The following is a 13,774-nucleotide window of genomic DNA, read 5'->3' on the forward strand; positions in this document are numbered from 1 at the left end:
GGGGAACAGGGGGGTTGGACAGGTATGGGAGTTCTGGGGGGCCTGTCAGGGGGCGGGGTATAGATAGGGGTCGGGGACAGGGAGCAGAGGGGGGTTGGATGGGGGGGGTTCTGGGGGGGGGCGGTTAAGGGGGGGGTTCCTGGGAGGGGGGCGGTCAGGGGACAAGTAGCAGGGAGGGTTGAATGGGTTGGGGGTTCGGGGGGGGCAGTCAGAGGGTGGAAAATGGGAGGGGGCGGATAGGGGGCGGGGGCCAGGCTGTGCGGGGAGGTTAGCTAATTCAGGTTAGCTATCCCAAGTTAAAAGCACTTTTTTAAAAAAAAATTTCAGTGCAGACATACTCATGATCTGATTCAGCCAAACCTCCCTATAAAAAGGAATTACACTGTAAAGACTTTTTCTTTGTGCTGGTAGGAGAACCCTCTTGATCAGGATCGGCAAAGAGGGACTTGAAGAAACCAAATTATCAGGTAAGAAATTGCCATTCCTCAATTTGCAGGATTTCATTTTGGCAGTGAGCATGATATGATAGCTTAATTGAAAGAAATTTATCTTCTAATACAACTCCTGAAGCTCCTAATTTCACTAAAGCTAATTATAAATCTCTCTCTATAGCATTCAAGATAAAGGGATTTCAATGAGAGAATTTTCTCAGATTCCTTTTATCTGTCATTCTGCCAGCTATTTTTGCATGGTACTTCAAGACTTAGATGTTTGTTACTGTGCTGAGATTTACATATCAGCTTGAGAACTTTTCCTGAACACACAATACGGCCTAGTAAGTCATATGGTTTCTAATGATATATGCAAATGCTGAGGGCCAAATTGAGGTCGTTGCTTGATTTGTCCTTGTGTGGAAGAATAGGATTTGGCCCTGCATGAGTTTCATCTCTGGCACTAGCTAATGTCTGGAGGCAAACTGTCACAGGGTAAGCTAGCCCTTCAAGGGGATTGGGGTTCAGCTTCACCTGTGGTAGGCTTAGCCCCCTTCACCAGAAAGAGGAATTAATTCAAGCTTCATGTGATAGGAAACATGTGACTAAAATCCAGGCCTGCTGAGGGGTGTGGATGCATCCTGAAGTCATTTAGGAGAGAGACTTCAAGGAGCTGGTATGTTTTCAGAAGAAAAACCTCAGCAGGGACAGGTCTAAGATCCCTGAGAGAGTGAGTCAGCCAGGAAGGCTGAGTGGAAGATTTGGGCTGTTTTGAGCCAAGCCTCTAAAATGGAAGGATTATTGAGAAAACACTTACAGTGTGAAATCTGATTAACTGGGGAAGAAAGGTAAACTGAGGCAACAACCAGGCCTGAAGTCAGACTGGCCAAGTTGCTGCCAACAGACATACAGCTAGAACTTGTTTAGTAGGACTGAAAGGGAGAAAACTCGCAATAGTTTCAGTGGAGAAGATGCATCAGTATAAACAAAACCTTTGGGCCACAGAAGAGAGACCCACAGCTCTGATTATTTTTTTAATCTAAAAATAAGAATTATTTTTTAATCTAAAAATAAGAAAATATTCATTCAATTCCAAGCACCTGGAACCTGCAGTGCCCCTCTCAACTCTTTCTCTGCCTCTTGCTTCTACAGGTCCCTTTCTTTAAAGCAGTGGTTCCCAAACTTGTTCCGTCACTTGTGCAGGGAAAGCCCATGGCAGGCTTTGTTTACCTGCCGCGTTCACAGGTTTGGCTGATCGTGGTTCCCACTGGCCGCCAAACCTGCGGGCGCAGCAGGTAAACAAACTGGCCTGGCCCACCAGCACAAGCAGCGAAACAAGTTTGGGAACCACTGCTCTAGAGCTGTTAATATACTGAAATATTTGCTGTAGAACCTGCAAACATTGTATTCAGTTTACAGAGGTTAAAACGTACATATTTTGTTGAGAACATTCCTGTATATGCCAGATCTGTTTCTATGAACCTAAAGTTAGTGGTACTGGGATGGGGACGTGCGGGAGTCTTGACCCCCCCACCCCACTACCTAATTCTAACCACTTCCTCCTTCGGGCTTTTTTCCGGTTGGGAATTTTTGTCTTTGATTTACTGATAAATAAAATCTGTCACTTCACAGAAGTATCACTATCCCTTTTTTGTTATCCGAGGACCAGATTTTCAAAGGCAAGTGTCATAAATATAAAGGGAAGGGTAAACCCCTTTGAAATCCCTCCTGGCCAGGGGAAAGCTCCTCTCACCTGTAAAGGTTAAGAAGCTAAAGGTAAACTCGCTGGCACCTGACCAAAATGACCAATGAGGAGACAAGATACTTTCAAAAGCTGGGAGGAGGGAGAGAAACAAAGGGTCTGTGTCTGTCTGTATGCTGCTCTTGCCAGGGACAGAACAGGAATGGAGTCTTAGAACTTTTAGTAAGTAATCTAGCTAGGTATGTGTTAGATTATGATTTCTTTAAATGGCTGAGAAAAGAATTGTGCTGAATAGAATAACTATTTCTGTCTGTGTATCTTTTTTGTAACTTAAGGTTTTGCCTAGAGGGGTTCTCTATGTTTTTTAATCTAATTACCCTGTAAGATATCTACCATCCTGATTTTACAGGGGGGATTTCTTTATTTCTATTTACTTCTATTTTTTATTAAAAGTCTTCTTGTAAAAAAACTGAATGCTTTTTCATTGTTCTCAGATCCAAGGGTTTGGGTCTGTGGTCACCTATGCAAATTGGTGAGGCTTTTTATCCAACATTTCCCAGGAAAAGGGGGGTGCAAGTGTTGGGAGGATTGTTCTTAAGATCCTAGGGTCTGGGTCTGTAGTCACCTAGGCAAATTGGTGAGGCTTTTTACCAAACCTTGTCCAGGAAGTGGGGTGCAAGGTTTTGGGAAGTATTTTGGGGGGAAGGACGCGTCCAAACAGCTCTTCCCCAGTAACCAGTATTAGTTTGGTGGTGGTAGCGGCCAGTCCAAGGACAACGGGTGTAATATTTTGTACCTTGGGGAAGTTTTGACCTAAGCTGGTAAAGCTAAGCTTAGGAGGTTTTTCATGCAGGTCCCCACATCTGTACCCTAGAGTTCAGAGTGGGGGAGGAACCTTGACAGCAAGTATATCCATTTTGTTAGCATATCTTTACATGCACACTTGTGCATGTGTGTTTAGTAAGGTGGCACGAATGTGTTGGGTGTGCTATGCTGTATGCTCAGTGATTGCTACCCCAGATATGGCTACATTAGAGGTGCTTTACAGCATACATATAAGTGGTATTAGAGTAAATGTCTGCAAAAATATGGATATACACTGAAATCTTATTATACTTAAAATTCTCTCATATTTAAAAATTTTAAAAATTGCCCCTACTAATTCCGAATGCCTATATGTAAATAGTGTAGGGTATTTATTCAAGTAAAAATATCCATACAATGGGATTGTTAATCAGCTCCCCTGTTTGTGTCACTCAGTTCATAATTACTCATTTCCATTTTCTTGATCTGTCTCTGACGCTCAAGGGAAAAATAAATCTGCTTTTCTGGGATTTAATCATTACACCCCACTCCCTTTTCTAAACATTTGAGCAATAAAGGTTTTGGTAATCATATACAATATGTAGTATGACTGTTCTCTTAGGGCAGTCGTTGGTATTCAAGTTTCATGACTAATATAAAACTTAGGCACAGCTGTTAGAATAGAAAGGTATGGCACCAAAAGTATAGACTGAAATACAGAAAAGCTCTGCCATTAGCTCCAAGTATCAAATTGAAAGTGCATTAGCAAATCATGACTTCATCAAAAGCATTAGTTAGTATTTACAGGAAGACAAGCATTAGATTGGCAAATGTGTCAGTGAAAATGAACAACTTTTATGTTTGCAGTGTTGTAGCTGTGTTGGGCCCAGGATGTTGGAGGGACAGAGTGGGTGAGGTAATACCTCTCCTTGGACCAACTTGTTGGTGAGAGAGACAAGCTTTTGCACTTACACGGAGTTCTTCTTCAGGTCTGGGAAAGGTACTCACAATTAAAAAGAAGATTAATCTGTTCCACCTTACATTTAGCTGTGGCACTGTGGTATTACCTCACCCACCTTGTCTCTGTAATGAACACCTTTTAGTTATTTATGAAAGTCAAATGAAATGTTCTAGCAGAATCGAGCTCCAAGCATCTCTTCTAAAAGCCAAGTTGTAAATCTATAACATTCATCTCTAAATGATATGAGGGACCATTATCATTTTCATTTTTTACTTAAAGGAGGCATTGCAGAGTATTCGGTATTACTAATGTCTATCACAGCTGTCCGTCATATCTGACGAGGATGTCTCTGCATCTAGTGTGTTCTCTACTAATGTTGATGTATAATTAAAACCACAGAAGGAGATCTATGTTCTTTCCTGTGGCTTTAATTATATATCACTAATGTTGGTCTATAATTAAACCATAGGCAAGAACATAAGCATCCTCATTAATCATATTGCCAAGTGTCATAGTTCTTTAAAAGATTATTTAAAATGATGCTGTGGTGGGTAAGTGCCCCACCCCCATACCAGATTGGGCTACAACAGGCCAGAGCGGCTGTGCAAGGCAGCAGCCAATCAGGGCCAGTATTACAGCCAGCCAATCAGGGCTAGGCTAGGCCCTATATAAAGGCTGCCCAGGAAGGGAGCAGGCAGTCTCTCCCAGGCCTTCAGAGGGTGAAGGTCTGCCTCCTGTGTGAGGAGACTAGCACCAGGGACAGCGCACTGCTGAGCAGGCAGGGGGAGCAGAAGGGAACTCCTGCCCAGTACCTGCCGGGCTGCGGACCCTGAGAAAAAGGGCCTAGCCAGTGCAAAGGGACCAAAGGGGAAATGGCCCAGGGAGAGAGACAAAGGGAGAGAAGGAGGGTAGGCAGGAAGGCTGCTGCCAAAGGGTACCTGGGTCGGGACCCAGAGTAGAGGGCGGGCCTGGGTCCCTCCCCCTTGCACTTCCACCTGGCCATTTGGAGTGGCCATCACGGACTGCACCAGACCCCTGCCAAAAGGGGTTAGACTTTGGGGCGTGGTTGGCCATTGTGGCTGGGGCGAAGAAAAGGACTGCTGATAACACCAAACCCCCAGAAGGGGGTGAGACCAGAGCAGTGGACACTGCCCTCTGAAGAGGACGCCAGGAGCAACACGGGTCGAGACACCAATCTAGGGTGAGAGACAGATGGGACACCCACCAGCAGAGGGTGCTCCATATGAACTGAGCTAATTTCCAGAGTGAATGGCAGGAGGCGCTGCGGTGGTGAGTCCCAACCCTGTCACAGATGCTCAATATTATTTTAAAATGATGCTCAGTGAGAACACTATTAAAAGGACACGCATGGTTTGCTGCTCTCTAACTCTTCTAGTTTTACTGTGGGTTGACTCAAGTTTGTGACCACAGGGTACTAGTCATCTCTCAATTTTTATTACTTTCTGTTTCTCCTCTGTCCCCAGCTCTACACACAATACTTACATAATCTTCCTATCTGCTTCCTGCAGTGCTAGCTGACGTTGGTTATGAACTCTCACTTGTAGCTAGCTGAGAACCTTCTCCAAGGCTGTTCTCACTGCTGCTTTGAAGTTTAGCTGTCATGGCATTGTCCCCCCTTCTGGGGACAAACTGCTTGTATGTCTGCAGCCCCTCTACTCTGCACCAAAAGTTAGGAGTTAGTGTTACTCCACCACTTGGATATTTCACACCGCAATTCAGGGCTGGTCTGCACTTAAATATTAGATGAACCTACCTACATTGCTCTGGGGTAGGCGGGGGTGAAAATGTACACCCCTGAGTGCCAGAGTTAAGCCAACCTAACTCCCAATGTAGACGTGGCTAAGTAGATGGAAGAATTCTTCCGTCAACCAAGCTACCGCTGCTTGGAGGTGTAGATTAGCTATAGTGATGAAAAAGACCCTTCCATCACTCTAGGAAGTGTCTACATTGTGGCACTAGAGGGGCACCGCTGCTGCCCTATAGTTGTGCCACTCTAGTGCCCATAGACGCTGCCACCGTCTCCAGCCAGTGTAGCAGTGGTTTTGCGACAGTCTCTTTGTTTGCCAAGTGATTTTTTTTTTCTTTCAGTTCGGTATAATTTATACACTGGTAGTTTTAACAACTTTGATTTAAGATAGCAAGAAAATGTTTGAGAAAATTGGCATCCATTTCAGTTAACCTTTTCCACTTTTGCCTGTGAATGAAAAAAAGCTAATAAGCGCTGTATCATATCTCGGGGGATTTCTTGTTTACAATTGTAGGGCTCGATTCTTCTCTCACTGCTGTAAATCAGGCATAATTTTAATGACACAGGTGTAAAACCAGTGTCAAGTCTGAAAAGAATCTGCCCCCGAGAGGAGTCAAGGAGGCCGTACTGAATCAGTATTGGGTTTAGATTAAAATATGGTCGATGCCAAGCCAGACCTAGGGTTGGGGCAAGCCAGTTTTGGAAGATCTTGGCCTGAAGCTGATGAAATATTGTAAGACCATATGAGCTTTTTTTAGATCCGAACAGGAGGTGGAACGAGGACCACTTCTGATTCTGGACCCAACCTAGGAAGCAGAACAATAAGGAGGATTTTGATGCAGGAATTTGAATTCAAAGCCTCCCAAATTAGGCTGGGGTGAGTGGTTGATCTGATGATCCAAGTCAGCCTCTGCCATCAGACCAGCTATTTATAAAAGCACTTAACAGAGGGAAATGGAGTAGAGCAATAACTTGAGAGTTTGTGATGCGTGTCCAGGAGTTGCAGCTCAGAACTTGAACCTTTTGTGCCCTCTCTGATTCTGGGCTGCTCTTGAGGCCAAGATGGTTCCCTAGGGGCTATTGTCTGTTCTGGCACGCCGCCTTCTGGACCATCCCCATAATGCTGCACACGTCCTGCCCTCCCCAACACACCCTTTATGCTGGGGTTTGTGAGGGGTTGTGCAGAGAGCACTCTTCCCCCTATTTCAGCTAACAGACTTGGATAGCCCTTGTCTGCTGCCACAGCAACTTATGGGGACCATAGCAGGGAGTGACAGTCCCATCTGGAGCACTTTGCAGAGTTGGGTTCTGCAATTGTCACCAGACAGGAGTGAAAACATATGTAAAACAGGAGTAAAGCAAAAAAGGCTGAAATGTAAATACATGAAAGGTACAAGTAAGTTTTTTCTTGCAGGCTAGTTACAATGAGGTGGGATTCACAGTGGTAGGAAGACAGATCCATGGAAGGAGAAGAGCATCTCCAATGGGAAATTGAAATGCCTCCACTTTGTGTTTTCAGTGCTCACCTCCCTCTCACATCCAATTTCTTGCTGCTATTAATAAAAATGGACAAAATCCATTTTTAAAATGTCACTTACTGTGGAAATATCTCCCGTCCTTTAAGTGGATAGGGGCAATAATGGGGCTGAAGCACTATCGGGATCTGTTGAAGAATTGTCTTTGCAGCTTACCAGGTCACATTCCCTTTCTCTGTTACTTCTGTATGTTAATGAATGTCTTTAGATTATGGCCCCTGTGACATCCATAGCAGTGACACCATTGAAACAGCCAAGATTTTTCTGAGGCTGTCCTTAGGGGCAGCGGGCAAGCATGGAGGAGAGGGATGCTAGGAGTTGTGACCGTGGCAGGAGGAACGGGGGGTAGGGGAAACAGACTGGCTGGCAGAGGAGGGGGTGTTCAGGACCAAGGGGACACAGAAGCAAAGGCAGGCTTAAGGATGGGGGGGAAAGGCTAGGGACCTACATGAGGAGGAAGGGGATCCAAGGGAAGGAAAGGACCAGAGATTGTGGAAGGTGTGGAGAAGGGACATAGAGCAGAAAAGAAACCACAAGGGAATTAGTTAAGAAATCAGAGCAGTGAATGGTGCTGTTAATGGGGGACAGCACTGAAGGAATGTTACGTCAAAGAGAATAAAGCTTTAAAGAAAGGGTAAGGCTTTTTCCCTGAAGAAATAGAGAGAAAAAAAGAATAAATGTTCAAAGGGAATGAAGAATTTAAGGCTGACAATCACAAAGAAGGAAGATCCCACAATGCCTCAGTAAGCTATTTCTGTTTTATTGAACATTTGTTTTATTCAGCATTCTACACCTCTGACTTAATGGCTGATTGGTTGTTTTCTTCCCTTGATTCAACCTGCTTTAAACCCCATATAGATCAGCCTCATTTTTCATTCTGAAAAGTTGACAGATTCCCCCACTGCTTACAGAGGAAAATCAAACTGAAATAGAGCTTTTGAATTGTACTTGTTCTTTTCTGTTGTAAAGGGCTTTTGAGATGCTCCTTGCAGTATGAGACCTCTTATTGTGGTGGCAACAACGGGCACCAGCTCTCCGCTGAGGCCCTGATCCTGCAGTTTGCTGTGGGCAGGTGGCCTGCCACACCCTCACAGAGCCCCATAGAAGGAAAAGGGATTCTGCATGGGCACAGCACAGTTCATGCCCCCAGGCAATGAATTGTAGGATTGGAGCCTAATTCTCACTTTGCTCATCTGACAATATGATCATTCTCAGATGCGTGTGGCCTCACCCTGCCTGCCAGCAAAGATGGAATAGCTGACTACTATGGAGAAGTCTAATATTACTAAAGCTTCACTACTCCTGCAAAATATACTACAGGAGAATACTTCCCGGCACACTGAACTGCAAGAGTAAATAATTCACTTAAAATGAATGAACAATTTACATTTTGCTGATACAGTTTGTTTTTGTATCATGTTTAATCCTTAAGTTGCCTCATCACTCCTTGGAGGGGCTGATCACTCCTGACTCCATTTTCTCCACTGGAAATTGAGCATGCTGGGTATCTTGAGGTATACAACACCCTACAGCAGGGTTTCTCAAACTTCATTGCACCACAACCCCCTTCTGACAACAAAAATTACTACACCTCCCCAGGAGCGGGGACTGAATCCTGGGCCTCACCGCCCCAGGTGGGGGGACAAAAGCCAAAGCCCAAGGGCTTCAGTCCCATGCAGGGGGCCTGTAACCTGATCCCCATACCCAGGGCTGAAGCCCATGAACTTGGGCTTTGGCCCCAGAACCAAGCAAGTCTAATGCCAGCCCTGGTGACCCCATTAAAATGGGGTCACGACTCTCAGTTTGAGAGCCACTGCCCTATAGGATTAAAGCCTTTCATGCATCTGATGAAGTGGGTTCTAGCCCACGAAAGCTTATGCCCAAATAAATTTGTTAGTCTCCAAGGTGCCACAAGGACTCCTCGTTGTTTTTGCTGATACAGACTGACACGGCTACCACTCTGAAACCTGTAGAAATCTAGTAATTGTCAATGGATCTTCCAACCATTGGTACAAATTAGCGATTGTCTACTGTAATTAAAGTCTCATTAGAAAGATTTGAGAAAAACATGGGGGAAGGGGGAAATGACACGATGTATTGTCTCATTATCCCTGTTTAATAATACTGGCCTATAGTGTGGTAAGTAATGAGACATTAAGTACAAAGGTGTGTGTAAAGTTTGTATGATGCGGTATATCTCCTGATAATGTGTAATGTCTGAGGTGATCTTGGTGGACATTATTTTTATTGTCATCTAAAATTATTTAAGAAACTCTTGGGTATTACACAATGCAGGGCCATTACTAAGTTTCTGGTGAACAGTGGGTTAATACCAGCTCAGCTTCACCCCCTGCCCTGGCACAAGTGCTTAAAGGAAGGTATCTAAGAATTGTTGCTTGGGAAACAGGGAAAATACCCCGGGACGATAGGGCTCCAGGCTCTGGCTTAAGCCCTAGATGGGAGATCTTGTCTGCTTTTAACTTACGGTTTTGGTTTGGGTTTTTTGGTACCAAATATTGCTTTGGGAGGGAAAACACTCCTGACTGCTTCCATAGTCTTCCCTCTGAGTCATCAGGTCAGTGCATATGTTAGCAACCCATGTTCAAAAGGTGGCTTTCTCCACCATTATGCAAGTGTATATGGTCCTAGCTGTGCTCAAAGGGAGTGGGGCCTGTAGGGAGACCTTGGCAACTCCTGTGTGCCCCATCTGACTATCTTGGGGGAAGAGGGGCTAGAGGGTGTGAAAATTGGCAGCCTTAATCTGGGCACTGTTTATGTGATCTTAGACTGAGCAGAGATGGGGTATGCTCTCCTTTACTGGCTCTGAAGGAGGCACAAGCAACCTGTGGCTGTTTCAAGTGGTTTGCGAATCTATAAGGTGAGATTTGGCCATCCTCATTCCTAATGAGGAGTACCTTACTCTGAGTAGCCTCATTGATTTGGGGCCAACTTATGGAGTAAAGCATTAGTCAGCATAAGGGTAGCAGTATCTTGCCCATGAGTGAGTTCCAAGGCACTGACACAATGTTCGTGGTGTCTGAGGTCATGTTGCTACAGGGGAATATTTAAATTCTTCTAAAAACTGTTGTACCTTCTTTGTCAACTTTTTTTTCCTATTAGGAATTTTAAGAAAAGCTTTCGCTCTTTTTGTTCAGAGGCATCACAAATCCAAGTCAAGTTTCCTCAAAAAGACACATTAGAGAAAATATCAGATCTGCTCCAGTCTAGGCTCAACGAAGTGAAATTAGTGCCGTACTCATCAAACTGATAAGAATGCCTTTTGCCAGGCCTAATGCAGGGAAAGCATGTACAATCTTTCTCCTTCCCCTCCATTTTGCTTGAATCACTCTTCTATTCCAGTCAGAGCATCTTCTGAGAGAGATTGAATATCATGCCAAATTTTGTAAGTGTGTACAGTGGTGCAAGTGGCATAATTATTTGGCTAGATCAAGGTCTGAGGCAGGTCTAACTTAGCAAGATATTCCTGCCTTCTGTGCATTGCTATGTACCCTATAAATTCTGGGGCATATGAGGGCCATGTTTGACACCTACCATATGGAGATTCAATGTAGAAACTCATTTCTGAGGAATACTTACTTTCATACACCCAAACACATAGAAATTCTATTTTGGCAATAGGATAGTGACCATGCAAGTTCTGCAATGCAGAAATAAACAACTTGAAAATCTAATTTAACAGTGGGTAGCAGCCTGCAGGCCATACTAGTTTTCCTAAGCACCGAATTAGATTTATGATTCAGTTTCTCCTGGACAACCACAATTAATGTTTAGACATAAGGTAATGGCCAGTTTCAAAAGGGAGCAATATGTCTATCTGTGTATCTCCTAAACCCAATGTCCAGAACATATACAGTCCTGCCTGACTTTCCACAACCTCCACTGTGAAACTTAAACCAAATGTTCCAGACATTCTCCTCTACAGTGATGAGCAGAATATAATGAGATGAGAATGGTTGTGATTTGCAGCTGGAATCAGTTGTTGAGAGATTTTTTGACCCCGATTCTCCCCTGCCTTAGGGCTCCTTTGCACTAAAGGCACACTAAATTGACATGGCTAGCCCCAGGAGTATTCCACATTCACACACCCCCACTATTGATCAGTGGCTAGCACTGGGGACATGATATGGGGAAACGGGCACCTCAGCAGGGCTTTGCTGTACCTCAGCAATCCCTGATTGCTGAAACAGCCCCTTGGTAACTAGCCTGGTGCACAGCAAGCCCAAATCTGGATAGTGCAGAGATGATTTAATGCCAGTCTGCATCCCAACCCCCTCCGAAGTTTCTCTGTGAAATTGCCTAGCCACAAGTAAAGATCTGGGCCTTTGTAACTCTTGTAATGTCACGGCTGACAGGCCCCAACTTTGGATCTCTCCTCATTAGAAAATAATGTGTTAATTTCTTATCACTGGGATGTTTTGAAACAATCACCCCTGAGGGCCCAGTACTGAAGTCTTTAAAGTGGCAACTCTTAGACTGTGCACTCTACCCAAAGCAAATGCAGGAGGCTGAGTTTGTTCTGAGAGGGAGGGGGATGTTTGTGTGTAAGGTGCAGTTCCCTGCTGCCTCTGCCCTTGGTGGCTGAGAAGGGACTGGAATTCTCCCCTTTTGGTTTCCATTCATTTCAATTTGCTGGCTGCTCATGATACAGTCCTTTGATACAGCTGTTTGGCCTATGTGAAATTAACATGTGTTCTCAGTCCAGTTCCTAGTGGACAGGTGCTCATATGCAGAAATCAACATAGCTCGCACTCATTGGCACCCTCATCTACAGTCTCAGCTGTGAGGCCCACAAACTGGATGTGCCCGAGGACTCAAGTGCCCTGTCCTCCCCAGGGGTGGTGGTCTTAGGTCAGGATTGTGACACATCAGCAGGAGGCAGTGTGGGGAAGCTAACATGATTGCTGCCCTTGTTGTACCTGTTCTATGAATGAATATTTAATATTAAGCTGTATCCAGGATTCCTTACTCTAGCACTGGGTGAAAAGGCACATGTGTAATTTACCAGAGACTTTCTCTACCCTATCATTCTGACTACCACATCTATACATCCTGTTCAAACTTAGGGTATATCTACACTGCAGGCTTGCCATGTGTTTTTGCCCAAACCCCCTTACCATCCACACTCAAAGCCCTTAAATGCATGTGAGGATGTAGGATATGAGGCACATGCCACTCTGCAGTGTGGATGCTCTGAGGCGGCCTTGGCTAATACATGTCTGCCTTTGTGTGAGTCAGGTATAGTCTGGTGTGCAGATATACCCTGAATCTCCTTTGCCTCCCTGTGCTGCAGTGTGACATTTTGGGGTTTACCCAAGCCGGTAAAGGGTTCAGTCACCATCTGCCTTGTAACCCAGGGTGTCTTGTGGCTGTGCAGCTTTGGTCCAGCGCTCTGACCCCACCAGCAGCCCATAAGCCCAACCCTGGCATATTTTTTTTACAAATATTACTGCAGTAGGGTGTGAATAGAGGGGCTCTTCGTGTCACATGCACAGTTAAGGACTCCTGTGTTACTTCTCCTTCCCCATCTGTCTGAAATTCCCTCCCATCTTCTAAGGCACTGACTCTTCCTTCTCTTCAGCCACTGACTTTCACTGACTAGTTTTACATGCTGGATGCAATATAAGGAAACCAGTCCTACTGAAGTGTATTGGCAAACAGGCTGTTTGTTTGATTGTTGTTTTATTTTGGTTCTTTAGTTCAGCATTAAGAACAATTTACCAAACCCTTCAAACTTTCTGAAAAGACTGACTCATGCTGGTGACTTAGAGGGATTACGTAATGGCTTGAGACAGCTGTATGCGCCAAATGTCTTTCTCCTGCATTCATTCGTTCCCTTATTCAGTCTTGATCATTTTCTCTGAAATTATTCAGAGGATGCTATAGTTAGCATATTTCATGTAGAACTGAAGACTCAATTAACTTGTTCCCTATAATTAGACAGAAAAGGAACACCTCTGAAAATAAATGGCCAAGAGATGGTGGCTTTATTTTATTTTTGTGGTATGTTACAAAACAAGTGGGTGGACAGTCAGACAGAACTGTGGCTATGGGGCCAGAGCTGCAAGTGGTGTAAATCCACATAACTCCATTGGTTTCAGGGGAGCTACACCAGCTGACATCAGCTGTGCATCTGTGGTGCAGTTGTGATAAGGGCGTAAAAATTATAATGATGATATCAGTGGAAGCCTCTTCTGGCAAGGAGTTCTACACCTGGAGTCCCGCCAATGCAAATGCTGCCTGCCAGCCTGATCATCTGAACTTTGGGTCTCTTGTTGCACTGTCCATGAATAGCTTTGGGACTGCTTTGGGCAGTCATGGCTGATAATGACGTCTGAGGTAACTAGGTCCCAATCCATTAAAGCAGAGATTTACAAATGATGCCCTTGGAGCATTTACTGAGGCCCCATGGGGAGCTGACTGGTCACAAGATACTGTTCTCCTCATTTTCAGGAGATTGATGTATTTTTAGCTTCTTTTAATACAGCCAAATACTTTCCTGATGTTACTTCTTCATGTACATGCCTAGGTGATCACAATTCAGAGACAATGCAT

The sequence above is a fragment of the Lepidochelys kempii genome, chromosome 2 (assembly GCF_965140265.1).
Source record: "Lepidochelys kempii isolate rLepKem1 chromosome 2, rLepKem1.hap2, whole genome shotgun sequence".
In the NCBI taxonomy this organism is placed as follows: Eukaryota; Metazoa; Chordata; order Testudines; family Cheloniidae; genus Lepidochelys; species Lepidochelys kempii.